Source organism: Megascapheus bottae, chromosome 27 (assembly GCF_031878675.1).
Source record: "Megascapheus bottae isolate mThoBot1 chromosome 27, mThoBot2.hap1, whole genome shotgun sequence".
NCBI classification, from domain to species: Eukaryota; Metazoa; Chordata; class Mammalia; order Rodentia; family Geomyidae; genus Megascapheus; species Megascapheus bottae.
The window spans coordinates 10462778-10481009 of record NC_143535.1 but is presented as its reverse complement, the minus strand read 5'-3'; the positions used below and the strand labels follow the sequence as shown (position 1 = coordinate 10481009).

The following is an 18232-nucleotide window of genomic DNA, read 5'->3' as shown; positions in this document are numbered from 1 at the left end:
AAAATACATCTCAATAAATGTCACCCCTTTCAGAAAGTATCATTTCCTTAAGAACTGGAATAAGCCACTGGATTATGCCTACATGTTGCTACAGTAGAGATATGCTTAAATAGCCTTTTCACTGATTTTAAGCGTAATGATTTTGTTCCTCCTTTGAAATAAAATTCTCTGTCAGGTGCTGGTGATTCACTCCCAGCTACTCAGGATGCTGAGATCTGAAAGTTCAAAGCTAGCCCCAGCAGAAAATTCCCCATGGACTCTTAACTCCAATAAACCACTTCAAAAACAAGAAGTGGAGCTGTAATCAAAGTGGTAGAGCCCTAGCCTTGAGCAAAAGAGCAGCGAGACAATATCTGGGTGCTGAATTCAAACCCCTAGGCTGGCACAAACAATTGTAAAGAGAAGGGATGAGGAGAGAAGATGCATCCTGAGCTATTACGTGACGAGTCTGCCCCCTCTATTACATCATGCACTCCACTTAGTACTACAGAGGCTTTTTGAATCAGAGCAGTATTTATTGAATCCATGGATCTCAGAATAGAATGAGGATTCAAAAATATATTTGGATCCTTAGCCATAAAGGAAATGCCAAACAAACTTTATTGAGATTCTGTTTTCCCCCAGTCAGAATGAAAACAATAATCAGCAAAACAAACAAGGACCAAGAGTTTTGAGAATATAGGGAAAAAAGAACTTTAATATGCTGTTAATGGCAATGTAAGTTAATATAGCCACTATGGAAATCAGTAAGGAGGTTCCATTAAAAACAAAACAAAACAAAACAAGACATTGGGCACTGGTGGCTCAGGCCTATAATCCTAGCTACTCAGGAGGCTGAGGTCTGAGGATCTCAGTTCAAAGCCAGCCCTGGCACCAAAGTCCATAAGACTCTTATCTCCAATTAACCACTAGAAAACCAGAAGTGACGCAGTGGCTCAAGTGGTAAGGCACTAGCCTTGAGCTAGCTAAAGAGCTCAGGGACAGTGCCCTGGCCCAGAGTCAAGCCCCAAGACCGAAAGAAAAACTAAACTAAAAATAAATCTGCTATATGATCCCGCTCTACTACTCTTAGTCATGTATCTGGAGGAATTTAAGTCACAATTCCAGACCAGTCTAGCCAAAACAGTTCACTAGACTCCATCTCAGTGGAAGATACCTGTCATGCCAGCCATGGCAGGATGCAGAAATAACATGATCTTCTAGGGGTCTGTCCAGATAAAAAGCGAGATGGATGGTTGCCAGGCACCAGTGACTCATTACTGTAACATTGTCTACTCAGGAGGCTAAGATCTGAGGATTACAGTTCAAAGCCAGCCCAGAAAGGAGAAACTGTGAGATACTTTAAAATATATACATATATTATTGTAAAGTTGGTATACAGAGGGTTACAGTTACACAAGTCAGCTAGTAGGTACAATTCTTTCTGAAGCATGTCTGCTCTTCCTTAGCTCTCTCCCTCCTGTCCTCACCCTTGAGATGTACAGTTCAATTTCCATGTAGTGTGTAGTGAGTACCACTGATGTGTTTGTTCACCCTCTGTTCCACCTTTTCTGTGCCCCTCACCCTCCCAAAGACTAACAAACAAAAGGAAATTAAAAAGAACAAGAGCGGCAACTTTTAAAAGTTTCTTCTTTCCTTTTCTTGGAGCTCATTTCATGAAATACTGTTTTATATGACCATATGCTCCTAGCCTTTGACTTTTCTAATAATTAATCACTGAAAATCTGGAAGTAGAGCTGTGACACAAGTGGCAGAGTGCTAGCCTTGAGCAAAACAGCTCAGAGACAGCGCCCAAGCCCTGAGTTCAAGCCCTAAGTCATCCCTCACCCCTTCTCCTGCTACACACACACACACACACACACACACACACACACACACACACACACACACACACCAAAGCCTTCTCTCAAAATAATCAGTATAGAAAAGGACAGTAGCTAAAGCTCAGAGAAAGAACATCTGCCTGACAATCATAAGGCCAGAGGTGAGACTCCAGTACTCCCAGAAGAAAAAAGAAGAGAAGACACCACACGTGTTGCATTAGGAAGTAATGTGTCTTTCTGTGTTCGGCCTTGAAGTTCTGGGACAAGAATTAGTAAAATGCCCGGAGGAAAATCCATCTAGTCCTCTGCATTGCTCCCCTGCCTTGTACCCACCACAGAAAGCCTGTGAGGACAAAGGAATGGTGGTGATTGGAGAGGAAATTACTGGTGTGATTATTTCCTTCTCCTTCGGGGCCTGCAGAAATCACACATCAAAATGAAGGCAGTGGTTTTAGGCAAGGAACTTCTTCATGTATGGTCCCCTGACTTTTTTTTAATCACTGACTCTGTCTTCCTTTTGAAATTGCTGTAAGTCACAAACGAAATACCAGTCAGAAGAACACAGAAGACCATTTATACATATGAGGATAACAAACAGAAGACCGTGTACCCAAATCAACCTTAGCTCCATTCCAATCACCCATCTTAAAACAAATCCAGTCGGTTTTCTTGTTCTGTTTTCATACATGCAAAGAAACCATGTTGATTGTGTTTCTCGCCATCTACCCTCTTAGCCTCCCCACTCGCCTCGGAGCCCAGCCCACCAGCCCAAGAAACACTGAGCATTATTTTGAACAAAGCATTATATGTGCATGTTTGAAATACCATAGTGAAACCTCTTTGCTGTTAATACACCCTAAAAAGAATGAATGACAGGAATGATGGAATTTGCAAGCCTCCTGTGACTTGATCTTGGTTTTCCTTATCCTGTACCCAGAAGAAAGTGTCCTTTGACAGCAACTAATTTGTTTTGGGTGTTACCATAAATAACTAGTGGAGTAAAAAGAGAATGCAGCCTATTTCTAACCCCAGGTTAGAAATTACCAAGGAGACCTTGGTAATTCTGAGATAAATCTCTCCTTCCCCTCCCCCACCCCACCACCTCTCTGTTTCTAAACCAAGAGCCTGATAAATTGTTAATCCCGCTTTTACCGAGGATTAGAAGAAGGTGATTCATAAAAGCCACAAAGGCTAATAGATATTCGTTGCAATGAATATTTAACATGTAATCAATACTGTTTTTTTGATGTATGAATTGTGTGTATGAAGGAACTATATGCATGGAAGAATTTTGTCATTTTTTTATGACATTCCAGAAAGTATAGCAGTACTTTTTGAAATGTGAAAAGAGGCCTAAATGTCACAGTACTGTTACTTGTTACTCAATGACCATAATAGTTCATACAGGAAAACAATCTAGTTCTCATGAAGAAGAAAGTAGTATGTATTAACAACTTACCATCATAACGAAAGATAGCTTCAGAATACTATGTCTCTTGGAGGTGGTGGTGATTGAAGTGAATGATTTTTTTAAATGATCATGATTTGATGAGTTTATTTGAAAACTCATTGGATAGCAAGGAGTGAAAGACTACACAGCTAGTGGGTAGATAGATATATCCTTGTCTAAAATTGACAGCTCCAACGCAGGTGTATAAGCATATGTTTTAGAAATAGACAGTGGTTGCTAGAAAGAGCAAAGGGAGAAAACAGTATTGCTGGGTGGAAAGCGAAAACAGTCACAGCACAATCATCTTGGGGTTGAAACCCAAGCAGAAAAGTATGTAGCTGTGATTTTCATATATGGATCCCTTCAGCCTCACCGGTGGCAGGGATCCCATCACCCAGTTAGGCCTGTCCCGGAAGGAGAGGAGAAGCTGTGAAGACTTAATCACAGAGGCACTGAAGCCCAGAGTCACTGCACAACTGTAGGAGGTATAAAGACAGTAGTTGTGATATGCCTTCACAATCCCTTTCCCTAATGAACTAAAATGATTTGATTTCATCTACTCAAGTCATCGCTGTGAACTTATTGTCATTCTAGTCCCTCCCACCAGGTGGAGACATGGCTCTGCAAATCCACAGGTTGTCCAGTCACTTTTGATAATCCTCTACTAGAATGGGCCCTGCACTCAGTGGTGATTTAAATCTCAAGTAGAACAGTGGCAGCATGCATCTATAGAAAGACAGAAGTCTGCGATGTGTCCTTAAGAAGCTCGGGTCATTTGATCACCACTGTAGTGGAAATATAAGACCCAACTCTCTACCCTTCTCAGCCAACACTCAAAACAGTGCCATCTGTGGAATAATCACATCTCTTTAGACAAAATATGATGGGTAAGTGAACTCTCCTTCATTCTGTCTATCTGAATTCTCTCTCTGGGATCATAACAGATCTTCTCTTGCTGACATTTGCCACCTTTCTCATCTCCAAGTTCAGTCACGTTCCAAGCACATACATGTGCTTTTTAAGAGCACAGTTAAGCGGGTTTAATGGTTCTATTCTTTGTAAACAAAAATGCCCAAAGTAAGCCTTCCTTCTTTTTCCACACACAACCACGGTCCTCATAAACAGCGTGGTGGCTGCAACAGAAGACAACTAAATAAGCCATGAAGATGGACGACATATAGAAAGGCCTAAATCAGACAGGTCAGGTCATGTGTCACCCAAGACTTTTCTGACCCTGGATCTGATGGCATCAGAAGGGAATTGAAGAGTGGAGATGACCACAGGGCATGGTCAGCTGTCACACATAAGTCAGCTACCAAGTACACACATGGTAGCTTTTAGCTACAAAGTCGTTTTCACTGTTATATTATCATTATTTTTGGCAACTAAATTCAGAAATGACTACTAAGTACTAACATGAAAGGCTTAAGAATGCCCTCAGGGGAAACCCTTTTCACCAAGATGGCACCAAAAGCTAAGAAGGGAGCTCCTGCCAAGAAAGCAGTGCTGAAAGACATCCACAGCCACAAAAAGAAGAAGACATACACTTCACCCACCTTCCAGCGGCCCAAGACCCTGCAGCTCCGGAGACAGCCCAAATATCCACGCAAGAGTGCCCCGAGGAGAAACAAGCTTGACCACAAGGCGATTATCAAGTTCCCCCTGACCACTGAGTCAGCCATGAAGAAGACAGAAGACAACACCACGCTTGTGTTCATTGGGGATGTCAAAGCCAACAAGCATCAAATCAAACAGGCTGTGAAGAGGCTCTATGACATTGATGTGGCTAAGGTCAATACCCTGATCAGGCCTGATGGAGAGAAGAAGGCATATGTTCCACTGGCTCCTGACTATGATGCTCTAGATGTTGCCAACAAAATTGGAATCATCTAAACTGCATCCAGCTGGCTAATTATAAATATACATGTTTTTCCCACTCAAAAAAAAAAAAAGAATGCCCTCAGGCACAGTGCAGTGGCTCACTCCTGCAAACCTAGCTATTTGGAAGACTGAGATCTAAGGATGGATGTTCAAAGCCAGCCAGAGCAAGAAAATCTATGAGAGTCTTATCTCCAATTAACGAGCAGAGAGCCAAAATGTGGAACTATGGCTCAAGTCATAACATACCAGCCTTCACTGAAAAAGCCAAGGCCCTGAATCCAAGCCATGGTATAGTACCAAAAGAAAAGAGAAAAGGGGGGAAAAAAAACCCTGAGGAGGAAAGAGAGCTAGAGGACATATTTCAATCAAAAGGAAACTTGTGAAATGCCTATTACAATTCAATGCTGGGTGAGATATGTGGGGAGGAGGGGAAGATCAAAAGCAAAAGCCTGCCATCTGCTCTGAAGACATTCCCAGTTGCACTGGGGAAATGAAGCAGACACATGAAACAGTTCAGCAGTGCCAAGTCTGGACCCCTCTGTGAGCCCTTCACAGAGCCACACAGAGAGCGCAAACCCCTGGGTGGGTGACCAGCACCTGCTTTGGTGTCAGGCTCACTGAACTTCAAGTCCTAACTCCATATTGCCAGGAGCTCAGACTCTCCGAGCTTCCGCACCACAGCAGAGATAATAAGTGATTTCACTGAGGGTTGTTGGGTGATGTAATGGCATGAACACATGCTAAGAATTTAGGACAAGACCTATCACAGATCCCTCAGTGAGAGATACTTTATTTAGTTGGTAAACCAGTACAGGGAGCACATCTTGTTTCTTGTCATAGATAAGAAAACCAAGGTTCAAGCTGGGTACGTTGGCACACAGCTGTAATCCTAGCCATTCAGGAGGCTGGCTGAGGATCGTGGTTCAAAACCAGCCCAGGCACTAAAAAGTCTGGGAGATTCTTATCTCCAGTTAACCACCAGAAAACCAGAAGTGGCACTGTGGCTCCAGGGATAGGGTGGTAGCCTGGAGCTGAAGAGCTCAGTGGCACCACCCAGGCCCAGAGTTCAAGTCCCACGACTGGCAAAAAAAAAAAAGAAAGAAAGAAAGAAAACCAAGGTTCAAAGCCAAAGGATTCCTTCAGTATCCAGCTAGACATGATGTACTCAGAAATCCACTCCAGATCACAAGAATCTCAACCCCAGATCACAAGAATCTCAAACCTGAGCCCTGTGTCCTGTATCAGCCTATGTACGTGTTTTCCGGGGGGAATGCACCAGACAGCATTAGCTGGTGATGGTATAGATGGCATCAGCGTGGCAACAGCTAAATCTTTGCAAATAAATAAAATATCAGACAAAGGTGGGTCATCATTCAAATCAGTGTTCTTGACAACCTGCCTGCCACGTGCTTCCTTAAGCACCATAGGCTCAACTCATTCAATCATTGGACACATTCATGTTAGCCATGTGTTTCAGAGGCTTAGAATGGTTATTTTTAAAACTAACTTTGTAAGGAGATAAATGTGATCCACTCTAAGGATTGGGATGCCTAATTTGATTTAATTGAAATGAGTGATAGGAGAAACACAAAATCTAACAAAACATAAGAAATATTACTACAAGACCTAGTGTACCATGTTATCTCTCATCTCATTTGCTGTCTCTTGATTATCTCATATTGTTACAGTATATTACCTTGTTATCTGATATATTGTATATATGTGTATTTGGTTATTTGAAATAAGATAGGGCCAAGACATGTGAAAGGGTATCAATGTATGTGAATTAATGCACCTTCTATCTGGCAAATATCATGTAACCCTTTTACTAATTACAATAAAAAAAAAGATAGGGAAGGGGGGAAAAGAAGATGAGGGGTGGGGTGGGGGGGAGGGAAATGGGGACCAAGACATGAGAAAGGGTATCAATGTATGTGAAGTAATGTACTTTCTATCTGGTGAATATAATGTAACCCTTCTATTAATTACAATAAAAATATATGGAAAAAAGAAATATTGCTACAAGGTTAAGAAGAGGTAGGTTAAGAACTGGAATTTGAACTCAGTTCTGATGGTAGGACTATAAACCCTTGGGTAAATACAGTCATCATTTTCAGTGTACAAGTGTGAACATGGAACCAGGCAACTTGAGAAGAGGGGTGGAGTGGGCAGGGGTGGGGAGGACAATGGAAGGGTAACATTGATTAGGAGGCATTTTACTCATAAATTGACATCTTGATTTGAAACCCCTTTGAATAACTACCGAAAGATTATATCTCTCTTCACAAAAAAGGAAATCTTCTAGGCAAAGAGAATAACCTGAATTCCTTATGTATTGTTTTAATAAATAGCAGATACTGGGTCTGAAATAAGTTGAGCAGATTCAGAAAGGGGCAGTCCAGGTAAAGACACATGGCCAGGTGAAATAAACCCAAATCAAACAGAAATGGAAAGAAATGTCCTCTGAGTAAGCAGATGTGGCACGGGGAGAAGAAAGCTGTCTTTGCTTTGTTTGGCTTCAATGAGAAAACTTCCATTTAGCACCCATCCCTGATCTCCATGCCTCTGGAAATAAACATTACTCCTCAACGATGCGCTTTTCTTTTTTTCTCCTAAAACTTCAACTATAATTTCTGTGACTTAACTCTTGCCAGATAATATGAAAGAAAACCCAGAAAGAGTTCATTTACCTCATCAGAGGAAATGGCTTGACCCTAAAATTAAATGGAACCTGACTCACTACAGAATGAATAATGATGGTGACCCTAGCTGGTTACAACCCTTTCTTCATCCCATTAATGACATGCTAAGATAAAGGGGCAGGGGGGGGGCATCACCAACAGATGCCGAACACATGTTCCAATAACAGACTCTGAGCCTATGAGCTCATCTTTGTAGGCAAAGGCCTTAGAGAGAAAAGGTGGCCTTTGCATAGCTTGAATTTAAATTAAATGGAATGACTTCAGTGTAGTAGAATTCAGAAGGTTTTGCTTCTTTTCACGGACACAATTACAGATTTCCATATTTTGTCAAGGCTCCTTATGAACTACCTATCTGTAAGGCCTTCAGAGGACAATCTTTTTACCAACTTGTTTGACAGACCAGTCTCTAAACTAGTGCCAGTAGCCCGTGTCTGTCCTTAGCTCTTCAGGGCCCTCTGACGTAGCATGGCTGCCACGCACCAGATGCTACTTAATTCTTCCCAACTTTGTGCCATCTCCACATAGGAGAAAAACCCAACAAACTTCCAGAAGCTTAGACCTTCCAGAAACTTCATCTCTACATGCCAAAAAAAGAAAAAGGCTCTGGGCAGAACCTTTCAATTTTGTAGAGAAACAGTCCAGGGAAAGATGGATCTGTTTCTTTTCTGGCATGATAAATGATTTCTCAAGTGGTTGAGAATCATCAGCTAAACAGCCCCTCTGCTGGCATAGTAAAGACACATTGCGAGACTCTAGAAGACAAATGCTTTGTGTTCTGAGTTACATGTGGAAGGAAGCTAAATAAGTTGATGATGTACAACCAAAGAGTAGTGTTTCTCAGAGGCTGGGAAGGAGAGAAGCATAGAGAAGAATCAGTATTGATGACAAAACCAAGTTAGCATGTGTGAATCTTAAGACCCAAAATATGATCCCCCATGCAAACACATGTGGAAACACAAGCTTATTATGGCCATGACTTAGATAACTAGAGCCCACACAGGAATGAAACTCCTTGAAATAAACCTTTCAAACAGATGGCTTCACAAAGTGAATAGCAGAAGCTGAAACAAAATGGTGACAGTGGCTAGTAGGCAGTGAATAGATGGATGGGGAAAAAAATGGTGTGAAAAAAATGGTGTATGGGGAGGGGTGGGGAGAAGACAGGAAGTAGAAATTGTGAAATGAATCTCAGCGGGAAGGGGCTGGCAGGATGGAAGAGAAGATTGGATCCAGAATCGCTAGACACTTAGATGGACAGGATAAATTATAATCCCTATGGATAGACTTTTGAAAATATTATTAATAACAATAAGACCATAAGAAGCATTCCAGTAATGAAAACTGCTCGAGCTTCACTAACTATATCCCCTAGAGGAAAGGATGTGTGCCTTTTAAAAGCACACAGATAGAAGACACAAGATCCGATGTTTTACAGTATTATAGGGTTAATGCATTTAACAGTAGTTTATTACATACTTCAAAATAGCTAAAAAGAAATGTTCCAGAACAAGGAAATAATAATGTTTGAGGCAATGGATGTAATTATTATCACATGACCATGACACACTGTATAGATAGATCAAAGTAACACACTAAAAGACTGTCCTTTAGAAGAGAGGATACATAATCCAGATATAACTATCCGTTTTGAAGCCTTCTTTTATCAAACAAACAATAAAAAATAAACAGCATTTCTACCATTGTTTCTTGGTTATCTTTTCTGATGAGACTATGATAAAAGTACTGTGTATGACAAAGGCACTGATCCTGAAATTGTAAGTTGCAGATTCAGAGCTTTCTACTTGTATTCAGTGTGATAACCCCAGCCTTCTGGTCAAAAGGACCAAGCAAGTGCAAGCCAAGATGTGGGTTCTGGACCTAGATTACCCTGAGAATAGACACACAATCTAATCAGTTCCATGTGAGGATTGCAGAAATCAAGCCACTGTTTAAAATAAATAAATAACTAAATAAAGCTGTCCTTAGCAATATAAACCTATGCTATATGTTGAAGGTACACATTTTTTACCTACTGATAGAATCTCAGTGGGTACTGTGTACAGCATAAATTTACATTCTTTAAACACACAGAGCTAAATAACTTAAAAGCTATAGTGCAAATTTTCCTGTTAGAGGATTTTTTTTTTGCATGTGATGAATTAAGGAATCTCTTAACCAAGCTTGTAAAGATGTTTGATCTAAGATGGTCTAATAGCCCTGTAGCAAACAGAAGCAATCTTCATGTATGCAGGAACCTTTTATCTGTGCTTATAATGGGATCATCTTAAATATTTTCAATAATAGCCTTAATCTGCCATAGCTAAGGCCTCTTCTGCTCATCCATAACAGTCCCTGGACAAGAACCACACTGAAATGAAACATGCATAAGGGAGTATTTCTTGCTTTGCTCCTAGATCCCATGCCCAAGTTTGAGTAGTTTAGGTGAAAGCTATAAATGTAGGCTTCCATATTTTTGTCCAAGTCACTGTCATAGCCATTCAGAAGTATGTAAGAAATGTATGTGTGTATACATGGAGCGAGATATATGAATGGCGTGTGTGTGTGTGTGTGTGTGTGTGTGTGTGTGTGTGTGTGTAATATGGAAATCAAGTGGAGAAAAGCACTTGATGAGTATGTCAGCATTCTTTGTTCAGAGCAGTTTAGATCTTTGGTCTCCGGAAGAATTTGGGTTTTTTTTTTCTAAATTAAGCAGTGCTTTTTAATGTGTTTTTAAATTATGAAGAAAAATTAATTTGATAAAAATCAGACTAGAGAATTTTTTTATTCTTTACACACCTATCACATACTAAGAGCTGTACTTTGTTCTGAGTTTGGAAATACAATGTTCTGTCCTTGTTTTTTGAACAATTGCACAACTAAACACCCTCTTTCTTTCTCTTTCTTTCTCTCTCTCTCTCTCTCTCTCTCTCTCTCTCTCTCTCTCTCACACACACACACACACACACACACACACACACACACACACACACACATTCATACTGTATAGGCTGCTAAATACTAACACACTGGTGTGCGTAAGCTCTGCATTGAGAATACAGAGGAGGAAGAGGAAGATGTAAACTAAAACTAATTAAGAACAAGAACTGTATGCTAACCAGAACAGGAGCCTGAAAACCATAAAGCATTGGCCACAATGGTTGAGAGAACTTGCAATGTTCGGGCATGAAGATGTTAAGATTTGTGAAGATTTTCTAAGTTAGGAATTTGGAGCTTGTGGTTGAAATTAATTGAGAAATGTATTCAAATGCACTTAACTGGGTTTGTAAAAGCCAGTGAGAATATTTTGTCAACAGGCCTATTTACAAAAGAGACTTACAATCAATAGCAAAAGAGACTTCAGTCTCTTATCATGGAAAAGGACCTTGAAGCCAAAAGTAGCAAAATCAAAGGCTGAGATTTAGCAATGTTGCTTCCATGTCTGTGTTAAGTTCAAGGTCTCTGCCTCCCTAGAGTAATTATTAATTACAGTGACATTTAGATAAGAAATTGTGTCTAGATCCTGGCAGCTGCCCCCAAATTACATAACCCCTTATACATATTAATCAAGGATTAGCAATGAGTGGTTCCTTGGATTTCATATTGTGTACACACTTAGATTTATTCATCGCTTTTCAATTGTATCCAATTGCTTTTCAAAGAGTGTGTCTGACATCAGGAATAATCAATTGACTACTAAGCCAGGCCCTCTCCATTGGCTAACCTTGAGAGAATGTTTGGATTGTTGATTGTCCCCTTGGCAATAGGTGTTTGAGATGCAGAGACTGTCCTGAAGATAAAATAGCCTGTGGAAAATCCAAGCCAACAGTGCAAGATTTATGGCTTCCGAAGAGATAATAAAAGTTCTGACAAGGCCAGGGCTACAACCTGAAAGAGCTGCAGTGCAACTGCACCTTCTAGAGAAAGGAAGAATTCACCAGCCCACCTCCAGCCTCTCACACCAAAATTAATATCTCCAGACTGGCCCTGAAGACAATTGAGTTTATGATCCCTGGTTTAATCTTATATACCCAACCCAGAGTTCCAGCAAGCATCGCAGATGCTTAATGTTCTTATTCTGTAGAGGAAGGATTGATTTTTATGACTTTGGAGTAGACTCCATTGCCTTTTGAAATGTTTCAGTCCTTTGAATTTTCGCCAAAAGTTGGGAGGCTGACAGTCCGGGTTTGTTTTAGTGAACTACCTTGTTCCATCTAGTCTACTTGGGGCATGCCATGGAAAGTGATTTTGAGAATTCAGACACTTTCAATTCTAATTCCTATCACCAGACTCGTAAGTTTCTGCTCTTCCTTACAGTACAAATCAAGATGAAGAAGTTAATATTGGCTCATTGACAAGTTGGAAGAATAGTTCTTGAGAAATGACAATAAATATCTGATTGTCCCTAGTTTATCACCAAAGCAAGACATTCTCTGGCAGTCAGAAATGAATAGCCTGACCTATCCATTACTGGGAGAATTAATGGACTGCCCATTTCAAATAAATTCCACTTAGCCAATGAAAAATGATTTTGCTCCACACCATTATCCTCAAAATGTGATAATCCCCAAAGGTAGGAACTGGTAAAGTCAGAAAGAGGGATAGGAATCTCATAGTCAACATGGAGGCTGTTAGGATCTCTGCATGCTATCTGTGGCCCAGTCAACGTGCTGTGATTTTTTTTATTACCATTTTTTTATTGTAATTAGTAAAAGGGTTACATGATATTTGCCAGATAGAAGGTGCATTAATTCACATACATTGATACCCTTTCACATGTCTTGGTACCCGTTTCCCTCCCCCCCCACACCCCCCACCCGTCTTGGTTTTCCCCCTGTGATTTTTTTTTTTAGAAGAAAACCTCCTGGAAGAAGCTTTCAGGATTAAGAACTTCAGCCATCCTTTTTGGTCCTAGTTTCCTTTCAGAAAGCAAAATCAAACTCTTTTGGGAAGTAAGAATTCTACTGTAATGGATAAGAAATCTGGTTTAGTTCAAGTACCGTGGAGATTTGTCTACCTCCCTGGGGTACATCAAAACACAAGCATATTATCAAGTATCTCCTACCTGTAACGATTAAAGGAGAATCCAGAACAGAAGATGACATCATACAGGAGGATTTGAGACCTTGCTGCCCCTTCGAAGGCATTGCAAGCCAGTCATTGTTCTTCTGAGGTGAAGCCTGTCTCATGTTGGTGTCTGACCTGCACGTACTTCCTACCTGAGTCCCTCTCCAGGGTCCTCTCTGTTCAACAGGCAGGAACTTAGACGTTCACCCAAGCATTTTAATGACTTCAAAGTGGTTAGCAAGAACCCGAGGGCCTTGTTCTGAGTCCTGTGGAAGCTACTACAGGGTGAAAGTCAGAAAGTTCCCGAATTATCACGTAAGAAGATGAAGGCAACACCAAAGCAGAGACTGGCTCACTGCTTTTCAAAGTAGCAGCTTTTTAATCTTCTCTACTTCAGTTCATTTCATGACTACGATGCCCACCAATTATGGGGGGGAGGGGGGGCTGGTGTTATTGAAAGTTTGAAGAACAGAAAAAGAAGAATGGCACCTTGCTAAGTAATCCTAAACTCAGAGCTTTGATCAGACTTCAAAAGAGAACACCTCTTTCCAAGATCACTCTCGCCTTTATGGGAGGCGCAGGGCTGAGCTGCCAGCAGCGACCATAGCATCACCCCCTTGGGAAAGCTCCCCTCCGCTCCTTTCCTCTATCTGGAATACGAAAGGCCCACCAGCAAATAAACACTCCCCTGTAAAAGTGAGCTGAATAAGCACAGAGTCCAAGCCTCAGAGACCCAAAACACCGAAGTTTATATCCCAGCTGTGCCACATATGACTTTGGGCTTTGACCTGCTTTTCTTCTCTCCATCTTGGATTTCTTGTCCTATTTGCCTTTCATGTCTGCCTACTATATTTGCATCTAAAAGTGCCAGTTAATGATCTAATAAATTATTATCATGATTATTTATAGTGTTAATGACTACATGAGTTCCCTTCTCTTTCTTTGTCATTCCCTGGCATTGGCCTCAGAGTTAATGTAATCTCCTCAGGTCCTTTAGGCCAAAGGCAAACTTTGTCCTATCCTCTAACTTATTCAATAACAAAAAGAGCACAGGCAGAACGGGACGTCTAGGGTAATGTAAAAAGTGCCCGTATCAAGCTGGGTGCTCCTGGCTCATGCTTGTAATCCTAGTGAGTAGTAGAACCAGAAAAAGCACTCCTATCCAATTGGATAAGATGAGTACCTTGGCCTAATAAGACAGGTTACTCTCTAAAGTCATTCTTCTTGAATGAAGCAAGCTTTAAATCAAGGAAAAAGAAGGATTCGAACTCAAAGGTGGAGGGAAAGGCTGGTTCATTTGAATACAGTCCAGAGTCGCATTGTTAAAGCACTTAGGAACTTAACCCTTTGGTAAGTTTTGTGGGTGTGTGTGAGCTAACAAACCAGGTACCTAAAGAGCTGTAACATGGGGCGCCCGGCCCACACACGCCGAGCTAAGCCTCCCTCCTCCAGCTCTCACATGGCAACCCTAACCCTGCCAGCCAAGTATCTTTGCTCATGGACAGTGAGCTCCCCAGAATTGCACAGGGAACAGCAGGCCAGGGCCACACCAACGTCTCAACACTGACACCCTGTGGCAGTGACAACTGTCAGGATTACCTACTCGCTAGGAAAGCAGTGAAGACCCTGCGATCTTATCATCCTGGAACACAGTACCTGAGAGGTGAATGAAATGTCTCTTCACAGTAGACGAGAGAAAGACTCCATGAGCTCATTTCAACAGAGAAAAGGATTTGTGGGCACAGGGTGTACTCAGCCTGCATCTAGAAAGCCCTAGTGACAGCCCAGAGGCCAGGCTCCCTGGGGGCAGGAGTGGGGGAACTGTGACTCGAGTCACAGAGGGATCTGAAGAGGAGGAGGGACCCTGTCATTGGGTGGGGTGAGAGAGCAACACTGACTAGGCTAAAATGAGCCCCAGCCATAGAGGACCAGGGGCAAAGACTAAGACAAAGACCTCAGGCAGTCTGCATCAGGGGTGGATTTCTGGTTCGCGGAATTAGGAAACAGTTGTTCATTCACTCTGTACTAGTCTCTCAGGCATACAGCAGCATACAAACTCCCTGTGCCCTGTGAATTTTGCACTTTTATCAGGGAAGATGGACAACAAATACAATAAGAAAAATGTATGGCAAGTGTGATTAATGCAAAGGAGAATAATAAAGTAGGAGACAAGACAGGACAGGAGAGGGACCAGACTAGATATTTATTTATTTATTTAGCTATTTATTTATTTATTTTGCCAGTTCTGGGGCTTAAACTCAGGGTCTGAGCACTATCCTTGGACTTTCTCAAGGCTAGAGCTCTACCACTTAAGCCATAGCACCATTTCCGGCTTTTTCTATGTATGTGGCACTGAGGAATCAAACTCAGGTCTTCATGCATGCTAGGCAAGCACTCTACCACTAGGCCAAACTTCGGGCCAGGACCAGAGTAGATTTTAAGTTGGATGACCTTTGCTGATGAACAAAGGTATAGCATTGTCATGAATTGGTGTCCCTGTCACAGAATAGACCGTGTTTGGTGTCACTGCAGGGGACATGCCACCAGTGTTCTGAATAGAGCAGCTCTCTTAAAATTTTCTCTCTCAAGACAGGTGCCAGTGGCTCATGCCTACAATCCTCGCTAGTCAGGAAGCTGAGGTCTAAAGGTCATGGTTCAATGCCAGCCTGGGCAGGAAAGAATGAGAGACTGTTATCATCAAAAAGCTACCAAAAGGAGGGGGGGTGGGGAGACAGATGTAAAGCTGTGGCTTAAGTTCAAGCCCAAGGACTAGCACCAGAAAAAAAGAATTTTCTCTCTCACTCTCTTCTCTCTTTCTCCCCCCACGCCCCTACCCCCATTTCCTACACGATGGCTGTAATAAGCACAATTCCTTCATAGGCATGATTACCTCTAAGAACTTCATGATTGTCACTGCTATGATAGTCATAATGTGTGTGTGCATGTCTGTCTGTGTGTGTGTGTGTGTGTGTGTGTGAGAGAGAGAGAGAGAGAGAGAGAGAGAGAGAGAGAGAGAGAGAGAGAGAGAGAGAGAGAGAGTGTATTGGGGCTTGAACTCAGAGCCTGGGCTTGCTGTCCCTTTCACTCAAGGATGGCACTTTATTACTTGCACCTCAGCTCCACTTGTGGCTGGAGATCAGTCTCATAGACTTTCCTGCCTGGGCTGGCTTTGAACCATCACCTTTTGATCGCAGCACCCTCAGTAGCTAGGGTTAACAGCATGAGCCACTGGGGATTTGGCTTCCCCACTGTGCTTTCACTGAGGCTGAAAAGATGGATCAATCCATGGTTCTGAGATTTCTAGGGGCATTCTCACAAATACATTGATATTCACTCTGTTGAAATCACTGCTATCTTCACTCATTTATTTTTAATGCAATTCTGACATTTTAACATTGCCTTGCATAACTGAATTCTAAGCTGTCTTTTAAGAGTGACAGCTACTCAGAAAAGCCTGGAAACGGATCCACTGTTGTCAGTCCTGTTTTGAGTTTTCCTGCAAATGGCTGTATCCTTGAAACTAATTTTAGTTGGCAATGGAAAAATCAATACAAATAACAAGAGATGGGTTAATCTCTTTAGGTATAACTCACATGGCTGCACATGTATGCGTTAACCTGGAAATACACTCAGAGTCCTTTTTTAAAAATCAGGAAAGAATTACAAAGCATGAAGGAAATAATGACAGTGTGCAGATAAGAGGCAGGAATTTCTACTGGCAATTTATATATATACATATATATATATGTACATATATATATGTATATATATGTACATATATATATGAGAGAGAGAGAGAGAGAGAGAGAGAGAGAGAAAACGCACCAAGAGTTTGATTCCTCAGTACCACATACATAGAAAAAGCTAGAAGTGGTGCTGTGGTTCAAGTGGTAGAGCTCTAGCCTGGAGAATAAAGCCCAAGGACAGTGCTCAGGCCCTGAGTTTAAGCCCCAGGACTGGCAATAAATAAAATAATACACACACACACACACACACACACACACACACACACACACACAGACATGCGCGCGCGCGCCTTTTCAGGGACATATGTGCCAGTCATGTCTTGTGGTAGGCTAAGACTTGGGTGACTCAGTGAGGAAGGAAATGGACAACATGGGTCAGGGTGAGTCTGGAATTGTGGTCCTGACCCTATATCTTCATTGATCATCTTGGCATGAGATTCCACCCACCCTCTCTCCACTCCAACAAAATATTCTCCCCTTTGGTACCAACACAGATGTGAAAGATTTGGCACAGTGCTCAGGCCTGGGGTATAGAAATTCCCACAGCCATGGTTCCTTATGAACCTAGATCTATTTGCTCCTGATACCACGCTGTTTTCTATAGAGTAAAATAGTTTGCAATTCACATTTTTCATGCATTATCTGATCTTGTCATTATTTCCAAAAGCTTTAGAAACTTGGCCCCCCAAAAATAGCCATATGGACGAGTGAAATCAGCCAAATGCAAAAAAATCAAATATTGTATAATTTTACTTATATGATATACCCAGGTAAGTAAATTCATAGAGATAGATTGCAGAATAGACATCAGGACTGAGAATGGAAGAACAGGAACATTTTTTTCATTTAATTTTTGAATTAGATATAGCGCTTCTGTTAGGAATAACAAAACATTGGAATTAATTATCTATGGATTTGCAACATTGTGAATGTAATTAGTATCCCTGAAGTTTTCTCTTAAAATGGGTAAAAATGTATAGTATATATAGTGATATAGTGATCACAGTAAAAAAAAAAAATGGTTTTGTTTGGGTTTGTGCCAATCTTGGGGTTTGAATTCAGAATCTGAAGGCTGTCCCAGGATTTTGCTTTTGTGTTTTTTGTTTTTCTTTTCTTTTCTTGTTTATTTTGGGGTTTTTTTTGGGGGGGGGTTGGTTTGTTTTTGCTCAAGTTTATCACTCTCCACTTGAGCCATAGCTCCACTTCCAGGTTTTTGCTGGTTAAATAGACGTAAGAAATATACACACTTTTCTGCCTGGACTGACTTCAAACTATGGTCTTCAGACTTCAGCACCCTAAGCAGCTAGGATTACAGGCATGAGCCACTTCGGTGCCCCGCCAAGATCTGTTTTGAATTCCTCTTTCCTTTCATATGCACATACCTGTGGATGTCTTCCAAGGCATGCCCAAGGATACACATCCTGCTGATACACAGGTAACATTTGAAATTCTATACATGGAGTCAAAATACACCCACAAGCACCAAAAGTGTTTGTAAACCACTAGCCTCTGATTTGTGAATAAGTAGGCAAAGCACAGCCTTTGCAATGTGTGATGCCTTGGACT

The 18232-nt window shown here is 41.4% G+C and overlaps 1 long non-coding RNA gene across 1 annotated transcript in view; it reads right to left on the bottom strand.

The window, feature by feature from the left end:
* LOC150045604 (uncharacterized) overlaps positions 1 to 14671 on the bottom strand; it is a 41652-nt gene extending 26981 nt beyond the window's left edge. The window contains exon 1 of the long non-coding RNA XR_016532864.1: positions 14577 to 14671. This is a non-coding gene — a long non-coding RNA (uncharacterized LOC150045604). The remainder of the gene's footprint in view (positions 1 to 14576) is intronic.
* Positions 14672 to 18232: the final 3561 nt, after the last annotated feature.